Source organism: Neoarius graeffei, chromosome 3 (assembly GCF_027579695.1).
Source record: "Neoarius graeffei isolate fNeoGra1 chromosome 3, fNeoGra1.pri, whole genome shotgun sequence".
NCBI lineage: Eukaryota > Metazoa > Chordata > Actinopteri > Siluriformes > Ariidae > Neoarius > Neoarius graeffei.
In genome coordinates, this window is record NC_083571.1 from 51,616,078 (window position 1) to 51,633,253 (window position 17,176).

Genomic DNA, 17,176 nt, shown 5'->3' on the forward strand with positions numbered 1-17,176 from the left:
AACATCCACCCTCCCCACTACTCTGGATCCATACCAATTTGCCTACCGCCCCAAGCGCTCCACTGATGACGCCATAGCAATAGCACTCCACCTCTGCCTGGCTCATCTGGAGAACAAAAACAGTCACGCACGGATGCTGTTCATTGACTTCAGCTCTGCGTTCAACACTGTCATCCCCCAACATCTGGTGAATAAGCTGAGTGAAATAGGCATCAGCACTTCACTGTGCAACTGGCTGCTGGACTTTCTAACAAACAGACCGCAGACAGTCAGAGTTGGAAACAACTCCTCAGCGACCACCATCATAAACACCGGGGTGCCGCAAGGATGTGTGCTGTCCCCCCTGCTGTTCACGCTGATGACCCACGACTGCTGTGCCAGATTTGAAACGAATCACATCATCAAATTTGCAGATGACACAACAGTGGTGGGCCTCATCAAAGACAACGATGACTCAGCATACAGAGAGGAGGTACAGCTACTCATCAACTGGTGTGAGAGGAACAATCTGCGTCTCAACGTCAACAAAACAAAAGAAATTACTGTGGACTTCAGAAAAAAACAACCAACACACATCCCACTGATCATCAATGGCAGTGTAGTGGAGTCTGTGAAAAGCACAAAGTTCCTGGGAGTGCACATCACAGATGACCTCTCATGGACTACCAACACCACCGCCCTGGTCAAGAAGGTGCAGACACGACTCCACTTCCTGCGGAGGATGAGAAGAGCCGACCTCCCCACATCTGCACTCACCACATTCTACAGGGGTGCCATTGAGAGCATCCTGACCAGCAGCGTCTCTGTCTGGCACGGCAGCTGTCTAGCTGCAGACAAGAAGGCGCTACAGAGGGTGGTGAGGACAGCAGAAAAGATTATCAGGTCACCCTTACCAGCCATTCAGGATCTGTACACTTCACACTGTTCCAAGAGAGCGATGAACATTATCAAAGACCCCACTCACCCAGCACATAAACTGTTTTCCTTACTGCAGTCAGGGAAGCGCTACCGCAGCGTGCGGTGCCGCACAAGCAGACTGGGAAACAGCTTCTTTCCACAAGCTGTCAGACTCCTCAACTCACTGAGGAAAACTACATGAACATTCCAAAGATACCAAGAACATTCCATGAACATTTATTCACCATGCCCTTGCACCTTACCCTTCGCAACTTATATACTGCATCTATACTGTAGGACTCTACCTATACGACGACTGATTGTACTCTCTGCTGCTGCTGCTGTTGTGTGTGTGTGTGTGTGTGTGTGTATTTATTGTCCATCAGTATGTCTTATTATCGCACTGTGTGTGTGTGTGTGTGTTTTCACTGCAGTGTGTGTGTGTGTTTTACTGCAGTGTGTGTGTGTGTGTGGGTGGGTGGGTGGGTGGGTGGGTGATTTTTATCAATAGTATATGTATGCTTAGTTAAACTTGCACATTGGAGACTGGTCAAACGCAATTTCAAACTTCTGTGCTAACCCTGTTACATAGATTTTTGACAATAAAGTACACTTGAACTTGAAAATGTTTATGCTGAGTATATTATATTGGAATATGTTTTTCTGGATATGAATTAAACACCGCTACAATTTGGAAAACGTTTTTAAACAAAAACACAGCCGAGGTCAATTTTTAAACAACATGCCACAATTTTAAAATATAAAATGTTAAAATATACCCCCCCCCCCCCAAACACCACCATCATGTATATTGGACAGTAGGCTAATGGGCCAAAAGAACCTGTTATTTCACAGTTTGTGACCCTGCCAACAATCAGCCAGATCAGAGGCAAGAGTATGGGCAAAATTGATGTGTTTTTTTCTTTTAAAATCTGGAAATATCGTAACCGACCAGCCTCCCCTGTTTGAAAGACTACCAGCCGCCACTGGTTTGGCCGGACTTTACACCTGACTTCGTACTGACTCTACACGGACCTGAGGGGATTACGAGGACCATGCCGATGTCCGCGTAATTCAAAGAGCGAATTCGGGTTCAGCAGTGTCTAAATAGCTGTTTTTCTCTGAAAGTCCCTTTTTACCGCTAACCTGATTTTTGAGTGTATCCCAGTGTATAACACAGCGCACCCTAGAGGCGGTGGCTGAATTACACTTTCATACACATTTCTGATACACACGGGGCATTTTTGGCGCGCTTCGTTGTGATTGGTTAGTTTTCGGATGTGGGCGGTACCCACTGGGCTGCATGTGGACCTCCGCCCAGACGTCATCATTAAAGGACTTAATGTTTCGCTGGGTGATTAACACGCACAGGTAAGTCAAGTCAAGTTTATTGTCAAATATGCTATACATGCTCGACATACAGCACAGATGAAATTTCAGTCCTCTCTGACCCACGGTGCAAACAGGCAGTGCAATAAATAAAAAATAGAATAATTGAAGTAAACAGTAATCATTGAAATAAACTTATATGTTTATAAATATAGTAGCTTTTTGCTTGAGCAAGTGTTTTTGCAAGTAACAACAACTTATTGTTGTAAATGAAGTGTTATCAGTCGGTCGGAGAGCCAGCGGCACCTGCCGCAGTTTAGCCCGAGGAGATGAGGCAGAGTGCGGCAGGTTATGAGAGGCGAGGCCCGGCTCGTTAAGCCTCGCTAAAGACTTATAGTGCAGCAGATTAAGTCAATATTCCAGAAGAATTGTGCACTTTACGATACAAGCACCAAATTTGGCATGAACAATGATTAGGACCCACTTTTTTATTAAAGCCCGTTAGCCGCCTGAAAATCCAAGAGGGCGGCCCCTTTTAAAGATGGCCGCCATATTAAATGGAAAGTAAAGGTTTTCAGTGTAGAAATTGAGTGTATGGACATACTGTGACGTTCTGAACATCACATTATATACAATTTGGCATGACACACTCATTAGTGCCAAAGCAAATCCAAGACGACAGGTATTTTAAACTCAAATTCTCAGTTTCCATCATAAGTTGATTAGAAATGCGATTTTAAAAAGTAGTAACAGTCCAAGGTCCAAATGATCTTTATCCACGTAAAAATACTGTAATCAATCTCAATTGCTGTTCTTTTTATAAGAGAGTGGTGTCAAAGCACAACCAGGGCACACTGGTGACATCATTGCTGTGAGACTCAGCATGGGGTTCGGTGTCAGCTAAGTACTATACTCAGTAGTTGTAGTGTACTAACTGTAGGACTCACTGTAGTTACAGTATAGTGTAGTGTCCCAAATGCTATCTAATCAGCCCTGTATATACACCAACTAGTAGGCCTAGTCTAGATAGTTGTAGTATTGTAGTTAGATAGCTGCACCTGAATTGACAGGATGTGCCAGCGCGGGATAGCCGAGCCAAGGGTAATGGGGCTTTAATTACCCAGATGGTGTACAGATCACACGGGACTTAAATGGCACTGGATGAACGATCGGGCTAGGTGTAGAGCACTGATGTTTGAACCTAGTTGTATCCCATACTTCAATGTGCTTAGGTATTTTCACAGTTTTTTACGGTTGGGTGGTAAAAGGATAGCCCCTCGGCCTAAACCGTCACACAAAATGCCCACTTCCAATCTGCTGAGTGGTGTATCTCAAACTGACTGGACAAAATGTTGTCTTTGTCAGACAGATAAAAAGGAAGAATTGAGAACTCCTCCAACACATTATCCTTGCAGTCTTGATGGTTATTCTATGATTGCCACAAATTTACCACTCTTTCAAGCAATTAATTAGCTGCCAATCAGGTTAGATGTGTCACGATTGGATGATGGAGGTGGTACTGAAGACACACTGCGAAGGAATAATGCAAAATATCACCAAAGCTGCCGTTTGATGTTCAGTAACAGCAAGCTTGAGCGTGCGAGAAAAAGGGCAGCAGGCATCCAGAATGACCCTGATGAGGGACACTCAAAAATGCGAAGAACTACCCTTGAAGTGCAGCAGTGTTTCCTTTGTGAAAAGATGGAACCTGTGTCTGAACTACGGCAGGCAATGACCATGCAGCTGAATGACAGACTCAATAAATGTGCTCATAACCTGAGTGATGGTAAACTTCTCATGATGTGATGTTGTGTCAGCCTTTCGTGGCAAAGGTAAAAAGACTGCATGGCAAACCTGGGAGTTATGCCCTGAAGTGTCTCATGTCTTTCAGAAACTCAGCCAGTACCCACCAGTAACAGATGACGCAGATCTCAACATGCTTGAGAAATTTGTCATCACTATGTACAACAAGAACAGCACTGCTGATGGGGTTGATGATGCAAAACTTGACATGTTTGCCCGGAAGCAATGGTCTTATGATGCCATTCCACCCACAAGGGCATCCCTTGTACAGCATGTGAAGCATGCCACTTATCAAGCTGCCTGCATCTGGGCCCAAGCAACTTTATATCAAATGCATACAGAGAGCCCAGCCAACTGGGGTTGGCGAAAAGAAGGTGAAATTTTGAAAATAGTTTGGACAACACTCCCACCAATAGCCTAGAGCTATCAACAGTTGACAAATGCAGGTGCAAGACTGAATGCTTTGGAAGGTGCAAATGCTACCGCTTTGGCATTAGATGTACACACCTGTGTGCCTGCAAATGTGATGATTCATTTTAGTTGCAATCTATGCAATTTGCCATTCCAAGACAATACTCTACCACCTAGCCTGATATCGTGTCAAATTCAGTGCCAAAATACACTATTTATGCAATTAATTTGTTTTTTATCTTCATAATATACCACAATTTAGAATTTCTAAATGCAGAACTGAATTACCCATACTCAAAAACCTATTTTTAGACACCAAGATCATTAAAAATGGATTATCCAATCATAATGGAGACAGAAAACACATAGAAGGGCGTATGTAGTGAAAATTCATTATGTCTGATTATTATAACTATTCTTTAAGTGCGTTTCTTAAGACACGTTATCATGGACACTAATCAATATGAAAAACAAATGAATGAAATGCTCACGGACCCATACACATATGAAATAATCAAAAAAGACCCGACAGAGGAAAAGAAAAAAAGACTAAAACTATTACTCAAACCGTTAATGGACAACAACAAAATCGATAAACAAACATACAACCACTTCATCCCCACAGCAGACATCACCCCCCGGATATACGGCACACCAAAAATTCATAAACCTGGAGCACCACTAAGACCCACAGTAGACAGTATAGGATCAGTTACTTACAACCTTTCCAAGACACTGGCAGACATAATTAAACCACTCCTCGGACTCACGGAATACCACTGCAAAAACTCAAAACAACTGGCGAAAGAACTAAAGGAAATCAAGATAAAAAAAGGATGAAATCTTTGTATCACATGACGTCATATCCCTCTTTACAAAAACACCGGTCACAAACACTCTCAACATAGTAGAAAACCGGTTAAAAGCAGACAGAACCCTGAAAAAACGTACAAAACTTACAGCACAGGACATAACAAAACTATTACATTTCATTTCCACGTCCACATATTTCCAATTCAGAGGTACAATCTACAGACAAAAAGAGGGATTTGCAATGGGGGACCCACTATCTGCCACTCTATGCAACTTTTTTGTGGAGGATCTGGAAACCCGAGCCATAGAAACAGCACCGGACGAATGCAAACCTATCTTCTGGAAAAGATACGTTGATGACATTCTTGAAATAACCAAAACAGGCCACACACAACAACTCACGGATCATTTAAACTCCATAGACAAGACAGGCAACATCAAATTCACACATGAAGAGGAAACAGACAAGACAATAGCGTTTCTGGACCTAAAAATACACCACCCAGAAGAAGGTAATATCAGAATTACAACATACAGAAAACCTACACATACCGACCAATATCTTATCTGGACATCTGAACATCCCATCGCACACAAAATGTCAGTAATCAGAACATTATACGACCGAACACAGAACATCACGGAGGAGAAAGACAGACAGGAAGAGGAACAACACATCCAACAGGCATTAAAAAACTGCCAATATCCACCGTGGGCAATTCGAAAAGGAAAATTACAGACACAAAAAAAGGAAAAAAACAAACAAACAAGAAAAAACACAGAAAAAACAAGCCGGGGCTTTGTCACATTACCATACATAAAAGGAGTTACAGAACGCATCCAACGATCCATGAGGAAATACCACATCAGCACCCTGGTCAAACCATACAAGAACCTCCGACAGCTGCTAGTTCACCCCAAAGACAAAATACAACTGGACAATAAATGCAATATCATATATGAAATCCCTTGCCGTTCATGCAATAAAGTCTATATTGGTGAAACGGGCAGATGCTTCCACACTTGCAGGAAAGAACACCAATTAGAATGTGAAAAAGAAAAAGACTCACAAGATCCGAAAAAGAAAAAGTAAACCAAGAAAACTTAAAATCAGCCATTTCAGACCACTGCAAACGGCAAAATCATATTATGAATTGGGAAGAGGCCAGAGTCATTCGCGCTGAAGAGAATAGATACCAGCGTTGGATTTTGGAGGCAGTGGAGATACGTAAGCGGGCGCAGAGGACTATGAACCGGAATGAGGGAGCGTACGCGCTGTCACACACCTGGAGCGCAGTCCTAGGGCAGCGACCTGACAGCAGGAGGCATGGACTACCTGTCAAATTGGGCGGGACGTTCACGCCTCCATAGAGTACATCAGCTGATAAGGCACGTCACCACTCGACATCTGGTGACTGTTTTGAAGAAGGTGGAAGTGTTCGCCGAAACTGTCAACAAACGAGGTAACATCCTAAAAAATACGTGTCTTAAGAAACAAACTTAAATAATACATAGAAGGGCGGCCATCTTGGAAAATGGTGGCTTTTTTTTTTTTGCGTGGCTAACGGGCTTTTTGGGTAAAGTAGGTCTAGAAGATTTGTGCCAAATTTCATGCTTGTATCACAAAGTGAATGATTCTTGCACTAATCTGCTGCACTATTACACTCCTGGCTGTTAAGAGGACAGCAGGTAGAGAAGGCAACAGAGGCAATATTACTGTGCAGCTCAGGTTTGGTTTTCTAGATTGAAAAAGAAAAATGATAAGAAAGGAAATATAATATAGCACAGCTGTTTTTCTTGCTTGTGATAAGCTAGCTAGGCTAAGTCTAAGAAAAATTGAAGCAAGATGTTTTACACCTGTAGTTTACAGGTTTTATAAATGATATCAACTGGCCTGTGTATATCAAGTATACACAGTATATTAAGCACTATGGTGTAGTCGATGTAGATTTCCATGTAAAGATGCACAACTGTTTTAGTGACACAGGTTGGAAAGGATAACATTAATACCAGTGTGCAACTTTGATGCATTCATGTAATTTCCTAAATGTCATCAATAAGATCTTTTTGTAGGTCTACTAGTGTACATAACTAAATAAGTAAGATGACAGCCTGTTCCACATAGGTTATTTGCCTGATATTGGTATTATAAACCTATCAGCATAAAAGTAAGGGGAAACAATGCTACAGGTATCTAGTGTAATGCAGAGTGTTAGTTATCTGCTTATGCAAGTCTGTAAACTGTATTAACTGAGGACTGGGGCAGAATTGTGAGCATGTTTTTTTTTTGTTACACAGTGTTAAATCAAATATAAATAATACAGTTATGAGCACATCATCTGGCTTCTGTCCAGATGTTCCTTGTAGATAACTATGTTTAGAAGTTATAGTCCTTTTCTGTTCCCATCATCTTTGTCTTACAAATGAACTTAATAATAATGACGGTCATTTACGTTGGTAATAAATGCTTTTGTCACATGCCAGGAAAACATGAAAAGGTGAAGACGCATTAATCCAAAAGAAGATGCAAAATTTTATGTGAGCAATGGAAGGGACAAAGTGGGACTCGATGTAAAATACATTAATGCCTTCAAAGGTCAGTTGAATCCTCTGATTTTTTCATTCATGACAAAACTTTAAATATGTCACCTTACTTTTTGTGAGTTATTTGTTGTGTGTGTTAACTAGGTCATGGCATCTTCACTACCACTCCATTTGCAAAAGGTGACTTCCTGTTGGAGTATCAAAGTGAACTAATAAGCAAGCAGACAAGCGAGAGGAGACGGAGAATATACCATGACTGCCTTAAGGTGTTCATGTTCGAGTTCCAATTTAATGGGACACTGTGGTGGTGTGTTTTACGTTATTATTTCATCCAATCAGAATTAAATGTCATGTTGCTCTTGGTTTACTGAAAATGCAAGTGTTGTTGACAGAAGGCTCTTAATTTAGGCTAATTAATACTGCCCAACTATGTGTTACTTGTGCTTTTGTAGTGTTGATGCAGCCAGTGAGGATGGGTCTCTTGGAAGACTTGTTAATGATGACCATATAAACCCTAATGCCAAGATGAAGTACTTGAGCGTGGAAGGGAAGCCCCATCTGTGTCTATTTGCTATAAGAGACATAAGTCCAGGGGAGGAGATCACCTATAATTACGGAGACTCAGACTGGCCATGGAGATGCAAGGTGATCAGATGTTTACTTTGTGGAATTGATAGTTCTTGTATTAGATTTATTTGTACTTAATGTCATTGGCCTGATGTTTGTCAATAAATTCTTCAGAATCCAGGAGGAATGTCCACAGAGGGTCAACACGGAGAGGTACCACATACAGCAGAGCTTTCTAGGAGTGCTCAGAAGGTATCAGCAAGTCGGCGGCAAAAAAAAGGCATCTACTGGTGCATCAGCTGGTTGTCTAAAAGGCTTCGATAGAGTAAGTGACATTTTCATACAAGATAAACGCAGCTGCACTGTCACATGCATGAAACAGAAATGACGTGTTTGGTGGGTTGTAGAACTACATCTACTGGATCTGTTAGTTTAATGTGTATAGTAAGTTGTATATAGTAAGTCAAAATTACAAGCTTATAGTTTTCGTGGTCATTTGACCTGTTGAGTGCCTAAAACAGTGTTTTTTCCCCACATAATATTACACAGGGAACAACATGTCTTCAAGATATTTCATCTCATCTCATTATCTCTAGCCGCTTTATCCTGTTCTACAGGGTCGCAGGCAAGCTGGAGCCTATCCCAGCTGACTACGGGCGAAAGGCGGGGTACACCCTGGACAAGTCGCCAGGTCATCACAGGGCTCACATAGACACAGACAACCATTCACACCTACGGTCAATTTAGAGTCACCAGTTAACCTAACCTGCATGTCTTTGGACTGTGGGGGAAATCGGAGCACCCGGAGGAAACCCACGCGGACACGGGGAGAACATGCAAACTCCACACAGAAAGGCCCTCGCCGGCCACGGGGCTCGAACCCAGGACCTTCTTGCTGTGAGGCGACAGCGCTAACCACTACACCACCGTGCCGCCCCTTCAAGATATTTATGATATCTTATTTTTCTTTAATGCAGGGTCTTGATGAGGAAATGCCTCAGCAAGGTTCTGAGACCACAAATTCCCCATCAAAAGCTGAAGATTTTGAGGTATGTGTATAATAAGTTATGTTACATCTGATGGTTGGGGATAGGGCTGCACGATATATCGAAAATCTATCGTTATCGCAAAATCAAGGCTTGCAATAGACATATCGCAAAAAATACTTAAATTTCGATATACGCCATAATTATTACCATAAATATCACCAATTATTGCCATAATAATCTGCGCCATTTGAACATTTTGAATGTCAACAACTGGTTCGGGAAAAGACCGCCCCCTCGGAAGTAATTGCAATGCATGGCCTACTGGTTTAATAGAGAGTGAAGTCGTGATGGCTGAAGGTGGTAGCGAGCCAAGCTTGTGCGAGGAACTGGTGCCAAAACGAAAAGGCACGTCTTTGATTTGGAAGTATTTTGGTTTCAAGAGAGACGACGTGTTGCAAGCACAGGTATTTTGCAAAACATGTAATACAATGGTAGTAACCACCAGAGGAAACACTACGAACCTCTATAGTCACCTACAGCACAAACACAAACCATTGTATGAAGAGGTTCATGCTAGCAATAGTAGCAAACAAGCAGGCGGTACGCCAAGTTTAACACCTAAAATTAAAATAAGTTCAATTGAGCAGAGCTTTGCAGCCGTCACCCCTTATGAAAAACATTCTAAGCGTCATAAGGAAATAACGGGGGGCATTGCACACTATTTAACAAAGGACATGATCCCTATGAGTGCAGTAAGCGGAGCTGGTTTTGTGGACATGATTGGGATACTTGACCGAAGGTATCAAATTCCCTCGCGGAACTACTTTTCTCAAGTTGCCATCCCACAAATGTATGACACGTGTCGAAAATCGGTTATGCTTGAATTAAGTGGAGTTGACTACTTCGCGAGTACCACAGACCTATGGTCAAGTCGTAATACAGAGCCCTACATGAGTTTCACGGTCCATTTCCTCACACAAGATTTTGAGCTCAAAACACGGTGCATGGAGACTATGTACTTCCCAGATGCACACACTGGGGAAAATATAGCGCTCGGATTGCGTGAAGTATTAGCCAGTTGGAATTTACGCGAAGATCAACAAGTGTGTATAACCACCGATAACGGAGCCAACATAGTGAAGGCCACTGAATTGAACAGCTGGCTTAGACTTCAGTGTTTCGGCCACAGGCTGCACCTGGCCATCGGTAAGTAACCTAGCTCTAACTGCTTGTTTCTATGCATATACTTTATTGTTTTGTGAAAAGGGTAGGCCCCTACAAGAAAGAAAGTAACAAACTAATTTTTCAATATTAAGAATTTTTATTGCATTGCACATTGTACAGTTGTATAGCAGCCTATAGTGTAGTAATTCACATGGAATGCCTCGCTGTTTACAGAGGCTTTGGTCCAGTATCAGTGCATATCCTATTGTAGGCCTACCACAAGAATTAATACCGTTTATTTTTGTCTCTACAATTTAACATCCCTCCAGCTCGTAGCTCAAATTTTATTCTCTCTGGTTCCAATTCGAGTAGCTGTAACATTACGGAGGCTCCCCCTACTGTCATTTACTAGTTAGTGTTTAAGCATCGTCTTGTTCAGATCATTGACGATTGTGGAGGCACGGCATATTCTGTTATATCTACGCACTATGCACACATACTATGGCTAGTTTCTACCGTTGTTATTTCGATTCTATATTCATTGCAGAATTACCAAATCACACTTAAGGTGTGTTTAGTGTCTATTTTAATAATTAAATTAGTGATTTTACTTGTAGGGACTAGGGAATGATGTAGGGTTATTTTTTTGGGTTTTTTAAACTGTTAATCATTCATGTTGCCTACGTTTTTTTCTTCTGCCTTCTCTTTAGAAAACGCAGTAAAAGATGATGGCCGCATTGCTCGAGCAACTGGACTTTGCAAAAAGATAGCGAGTCATTTTTCCCATAGCTGGAAAATGAAAATGGCTCTGAAAAAGGCACAGCAGGAGCACAACCTCCCAGAACACTCTCTCATCACAGAATGCCCCACAAGGTGGGGGTCCAGGCAAAAGATGATAGAGAGAGTCCTTGAGCAGCACCGGGCTTTATCAGACGTCCTCTCAGAAGACAGAAAGTCCAGGCATTTGGTTCCAACCTGGCAGGACCTGGATGTGCTCGAATCTGTGAATCAGGCATTACAGCCTCTTGAAGAATTCACAGATGCACTCTCAGGTGAAAGTTATGTAAGTGTTTCGTATGTGAAACCAGTTCTTCATCTGCTGAAGACATCCGTTCTGGCCGAGAAACAAGAAGACTCTGAATTAACAAGATCCATTAAAATAAAAATTTTGAACTACATGATCTGTAAATACGATGACTCTGCAACCCAGGAACTTCTGGATATGGCATGCTTCATGGATCCAAGATTCAAAGCAAACTATATACACAGCGATAAAGTTTCACACATAAAGACAAGAGTTATGGCAGAAATGCAAACAACAACATTGAAGGTGCTTTATATTCTTCATTACACATGCTTATTGCATAATGTTGAAACATGGCATATGACCAATATGTAGTGGGGGACTTTTTTCACTCTGTATTTTCTGTATTGTAGGAAGGACAGCTGTCTGATACTGGGGCCCAGAATGTGGATCCACCTTGCACCACTTCAAAGAAAGCAAGAAAATCACTGGGCAGTTTCTTCAAAAAGGCCCCAATCCCCGTTTCACCTTCTGCACAACTGGAACAAGCCATAGAAGCTGAGCTGAACAGCTACTTGCTGTCTCCTACCATAGACAGTGAGGCAGACCCCCTAGCCTGGTGGAGACTACACATGGTGAACTTCCCACAGCTAAGTAAACTGGCCAGAAAGTATCTCTGCATACCTGCAAGCAGTTCACCTTCAGAAAGACTGTTTAGCACATCAGGGAATATTGTGACATGCGAACGCACATGCTTAAAGCCAAGCAAGGTGAACATGCTTGTTTTCCTTGCCAAAAACCTGCCTTAACGTAAGCGCACACATGCACACACAATTTGTTCTTATAGTATTACAGTTGGTAATCCATGTTGTGGCTGATTTCCCGTTGCACTAGCCGTTTCGGCCAAGAATTCACCATTTATATATTATTTTTATTGATATTTTATGTTGTTTTTTGTTTAATGTAATTTCATGTAATGTAATTTCATTTGAATGCTTTAAGCTGTTTTCAGGTTTTTGTTTATTGTTGAACATTCATGGATTTGTGGACATAATTGTAGGTGTAGCCACGTTTTTCCAAATAAAAATAATAATGGAAACAATGCATTCATTTTTTAATGGCATAGCAGGTACAGTGCAGGATGGTGATTAAAAAATATAATTATTTTTTGTTAAAAATTTACATATCGCAAGTCATATCGCAATCGCAGTAATCAGTAATGTTATCGCATATCGCAATTTTTTCCAATATCGTGCAGCCCTAGTTGGGGACCCAGTCACTCGTAGATATAGTAGGTATATCTTCATAAAAGATAGATTCTCCTCAGTATTTTGCATTCTGTATCTTAATAAATTATCTAATGAGGATCAAAGCAAACTTTTCCTCTCATAATTTTTGTGAAAAGGTGGATTCTTAGTTTATTCAATTCTTAAAGGAAAACTCTGGAGTGAAATGCTTTTTAGGTCCATTTTCGCATTATTGGCAGTGCATACGTTGAGTTGCTATCACAACCACGTCAATCGGATGTGTTTTGAGAAAATTCGTTTTTTGTGATTTCAACCGGAAAGCACTAACACGGCAGTGCCCGGGGCATGTCTTTTTGCCGATACAATTCCCACTGGAAATGCACAATGGGCTCGACACTCGACTTTTACGGACTGTCCACTGAAGATGGCGTCTGAGGAAGCCCAACTTCAGGTAAGGTCACTGGCTTTGTATTTACTCTTCTACACACACTATCCGTGCACTTGCAGAGCCAGGGACACTTCGTTTTGTTTGTAGGAACCCTCTGCTCACTTCCACAGAACTGTCATGTTGTTTTGAGCTTTGCAATGGTTTTAAAACTAGCGTTTTGTATCGGCAAAAAGACATGCCCCGGGCACTGCTGTGTTAGCGCTTTCCGGTTGAAATCACAAAATACGAATTTTCTCAAAACACATCCGATTGACGTGATTGTGGTAGCAACTCAACGTATGCACTGCCAATAATGCGAAAATAGACCTAAAAAGCATTTCACTCCGGAGTTTTCCTTTAAATATACTCTTAAGTGGTACATTGTCAGTACCTGTGTATTTATTGTCCCTCTCCTCCATGGTTTATCTGCTTCAGATGATGACTGAGGGGAACCAGATTCAGACAGCTGAGGGGAACCAGATTCAGACAGCTGAGAGGAACCAGATTCAGACAAGTTCAGTACTTAGTCCACTTGGCAGAGTTGGAAAGGTAAATTAAATTCAATGTGCAGATTAATGACAATACTGGTGTGTGTGTGTGTGTGTGTGTGTGTGTGTGTGTGTGTGTGTGTGTGTTTGGTTACCTGAGTGTGATATGATTTATATGGACAATGGTATGGAAGGACATCCTCATCACATACTTCTCAAAGTGTAGGTCACTGCAACATCTGTGTGTGTGTGTGTGTGTGTGTGTGTATCAAGCTGTGAACCACCCAAATGTGACTTAGGAGGTCCATACAGTTAATTAGGACCTTCCTGGTGGGGTCGATGGTGGCATTACTTTAGTTTTTAAGAATACCTGGACACCCTGCATTTGATCTGTGTTAGTTTAATGTGTATAATAAGTTATGTTACATCTGATGGTTGGGGACCCAGTCACTAGTACAACCCCGATTCCAAAAAAGTTGGGACAAAGTACAAATTGTAAATAAAAACGAAATGCAATACTTTACAAATCTCAAAAACTGATATTGTATTCACAATAGAACATAGACAACATATCAAATGTCGAAAGTGAGACATTTTGAAATGTCATGCCAAATATTGGCTCATTTGAAATTTCATGACAGCAACACATCTCAAAAAAAGTTGGGACAGGGGCAATAAGAGGCTGGAAAAGTTAAAGGTACAAAAAAGGAACAGCTGGAGGACCAAATTGCAACTCATTAGGAACAATTGGCAATAGGTCATTAACATGACTGGGTATAAAAAGAGCATCTTGGAGTGGCAGCAGCTCTCAGAAGTAAAGATGGGAAGAGGATCACCAATCCCCCTAATTCTGCGCCGACAAATAGTGGAGCAATATCAGAAAGGAGTTTGACAGTGTAAAATTGCAAAGAGTTTGAACGTCTCATCTACAGTGCATAATATCAAAAGATTCAGAGAATCTGGAAGAATCTCTGTGCGTAAGGGTCAAGGCGGGAAAACCATACTGGGTGCCCGTGATCTTCGGGCCCTTAGACGGCACTGCATCACATACAGGCATGCTTCTGTATTGGAAATCACAAAATGGGCTCAGGAATATTTCCAGAGAACATTATCTGTGAACACAATTCACCATGCCATGCGCCGTTGCCAGCTAAAACTATAGTTCAAAGAAGAAGCCATATCTAAACATGATCCAGAAGCGCGGACGTCTTCTCTGGGCCAAGGCTCATTTAAAATGGACTGTGGCAAAGTGGAAAACTGTTCTGTGGTCAGACAAATCAAAATTTGAAGTTCTTTATGGAAATCAGGGACGCCGTGTCATTTGGACTAAAGAGGAGAAGGATGACCCAAGTTGTTATCAGCGCTCAGTTCAGAAGCCTGCATCTCTGATGGTATGGGGTTGCATTAGTGCGTGTGGCATGGGCAGCTTACACATCTGGAAAGACACTATCAATGCTGAAAGGTATATCCAGGTTCTAGAGCAGAGGTCACCAACCCGTCAGTCGCGATCGACTGGTCGATCTCGGAGGCTTTCCCAGTCGATGTTGGGGGATGAGGAAAGAAATTGGAAGATTATACAGAAATACACTGCAGTATATCTGATTGGCGTTCATATTACATGTCTTCCGATAGGCCCACTACAGCTTTCCCCCTCTGTGTCGCAGGGTTCTTTTTTTTTTTAACTCCTGCTGCTTACGTCTTGCGTCTCTGAGCGTCGTCACCATGGTGATAGCCTCGCAATACAGTTCAGGGTTCTCCACGAGGGGTTTTAGAGGTGCGGGCCGCCCCCCTTTCTGTGATTCCCGCCCCCATTTAATTTCTGCCGCCCCTTTACAAAAGGAAGCATGATATTGCCTATAAAACCGTGAGGATATAACCTGGCTGTCAGTGTTACTGTAGCTCTTGAAGTGTTTCCGCGGAGTGGTGGATCGGACTCGAGCCTGGCATGAACCGCTCCGACGCGCTATAATGACACCAATCTATCACCAGCCAATCAGGAGACTTAATCAAACGCATCCCCCGCCCACCAATCTATCACCAGCCAATCAGGAGACTTAATCAAACACATCCCCCGCCCACTCGTGTCCGCGTCTGAGACGTTGAATTTTCACAGAAGTAGGGGAGAACATGACTGAGGTAAGACTGTGTGATAAATTAACGAACAAGAGAGGAATTTCAACATATAGGGCTCAAGTTTGTTACCGTTAAATAAGCATTGCTTGTACAGTAACGTTATGTTGTTACAACGCTGACCCACTTTTAACGTGCCGAGTACCGACTGTAGCCGCTAACATGCTAATTAGCTTGCTGTCAAGTTTTTCCTTTGTCGAGCTTTAAGCGTAAGGTCATGGATGTTACTGCTGCTTGTTCCTGCCGTAATATGATACGTGATATGAACCTAACTATAAGGCACTCACTGACCGTGTTCAGTCACAGCCATCACATTGACTTGAGTTGCGTGATGAACTGTAACCTCTGTAGCATGACAGCAGTCATTGGTAGTAGCATCACTGCAAGTTCATATTTGTCTTTATTGTGTATGTATGGTTAAAGAAAATCAGTTCATGTTGAATTGAAGTTGTCATTTTGTCACTTAAGTTACAATTTGTGATATATCATCACTGTTGTGTTGTAATTTCAGTTGACAATTTCCATTTTATGTTGCTGTGAAATTAATTAATTTAGTGTTACAATACAAACAAGACAGTGCAACTGACAGTTCAGCTTTCTCATTACAATATTATTAATTGATTAATAACAATCTGAGTCATTGGTGGTTCATTCATTCTGCTCACTACTGATATAGGCCTATATATTTTTTTGTGTATAGTTAATTTCCATTGTATGTTGTACTGAAATTAAGTCATTTAGTCAGCTCTCACAAGAAATTAAAAAGTTGGACCAGGGTCTTAAATCTTATTCAGTTAAAATTAGGCTAAATAAAAAGCCTCAACTTGAAACAGTCTAGTCTGGATTTCTTTTTCTGTCAACGCTTCAAAGGGTAGATCTTGCTTGCCATCTAGGCAGAGGTTAGGGATCTCGGGCATAAAAAGGTTGGTGACCACTGTTCTAGAGCAACATGTGCTCCCGTCCAGACGACGTCTCTTTCAGGGAAGACCTTGCATTTTCCAACATGACAATGCCAAACCACATACTGCATCAATTACAGCATCATGGCTGCGTAGAAGAAGGGTCCGGGTACTGAACTGGCCAGCCTGCAGTCCAGATCTTTCACCCATAGAAAACATTTGGCGCATCATAAAACGGAAGATACGACAAAGACCTAAGACAGTCGAGCAACTAGAATCCTACATTAGACAAGAATGGGTTAACATTCCTATCCCTAAACTTGAGCAACTTGTCTCCTCAGTCCCCAGACGTTTACAGACTGTTGTAAAGAGAAAAGGGGATGTCTCACAGTGGTAAACATGGCCTTGTCCCAACTTTTTTGAGATGTGTTGTTGTCATGAAAT

General features: G+C 41.8%; 1 protein-coding gene and 1 long non-coding RNA gene across 2 annotated transcripts in view; one reads left to right on the forward strand and one right to left on the reverse strand.

The window, feature by feature from the left end:
• The first annotated feature begins 7,741 nt into the window (after nt 1-7,741).
• LOC132882822 (uncharacterized) lies at nt 7,742-8,436 on the forward strand. Its single transcript, XR_009654236.1, has 3 exons — nt 7,742-7,849; nt 7,942-8,104; nt 8,250-8,436. It is a non-coding gene; the product is annotated as an uncharacterized LOC132882822 (long non-coding RNA).
• A 4,536-nt stretch (nt 8,437-12,972) lies between these two features.
• Nucleotides 12,973-17,176, reverse strand: part of LOC132883392 (zinc finger and BTB domain-containing protein 17-like) — a 237,509-nt gene continuing 233,305 nt past the window's right edge. The window contains exon 6 of the transcript XR_009654310.1: nt 12,973-12,983. The gene's annotated coding sequence lies outside the window, so the exon portion shown is untranslated. The remainder of the gene's footprint in view (nt 12,984-17,176) is intronic.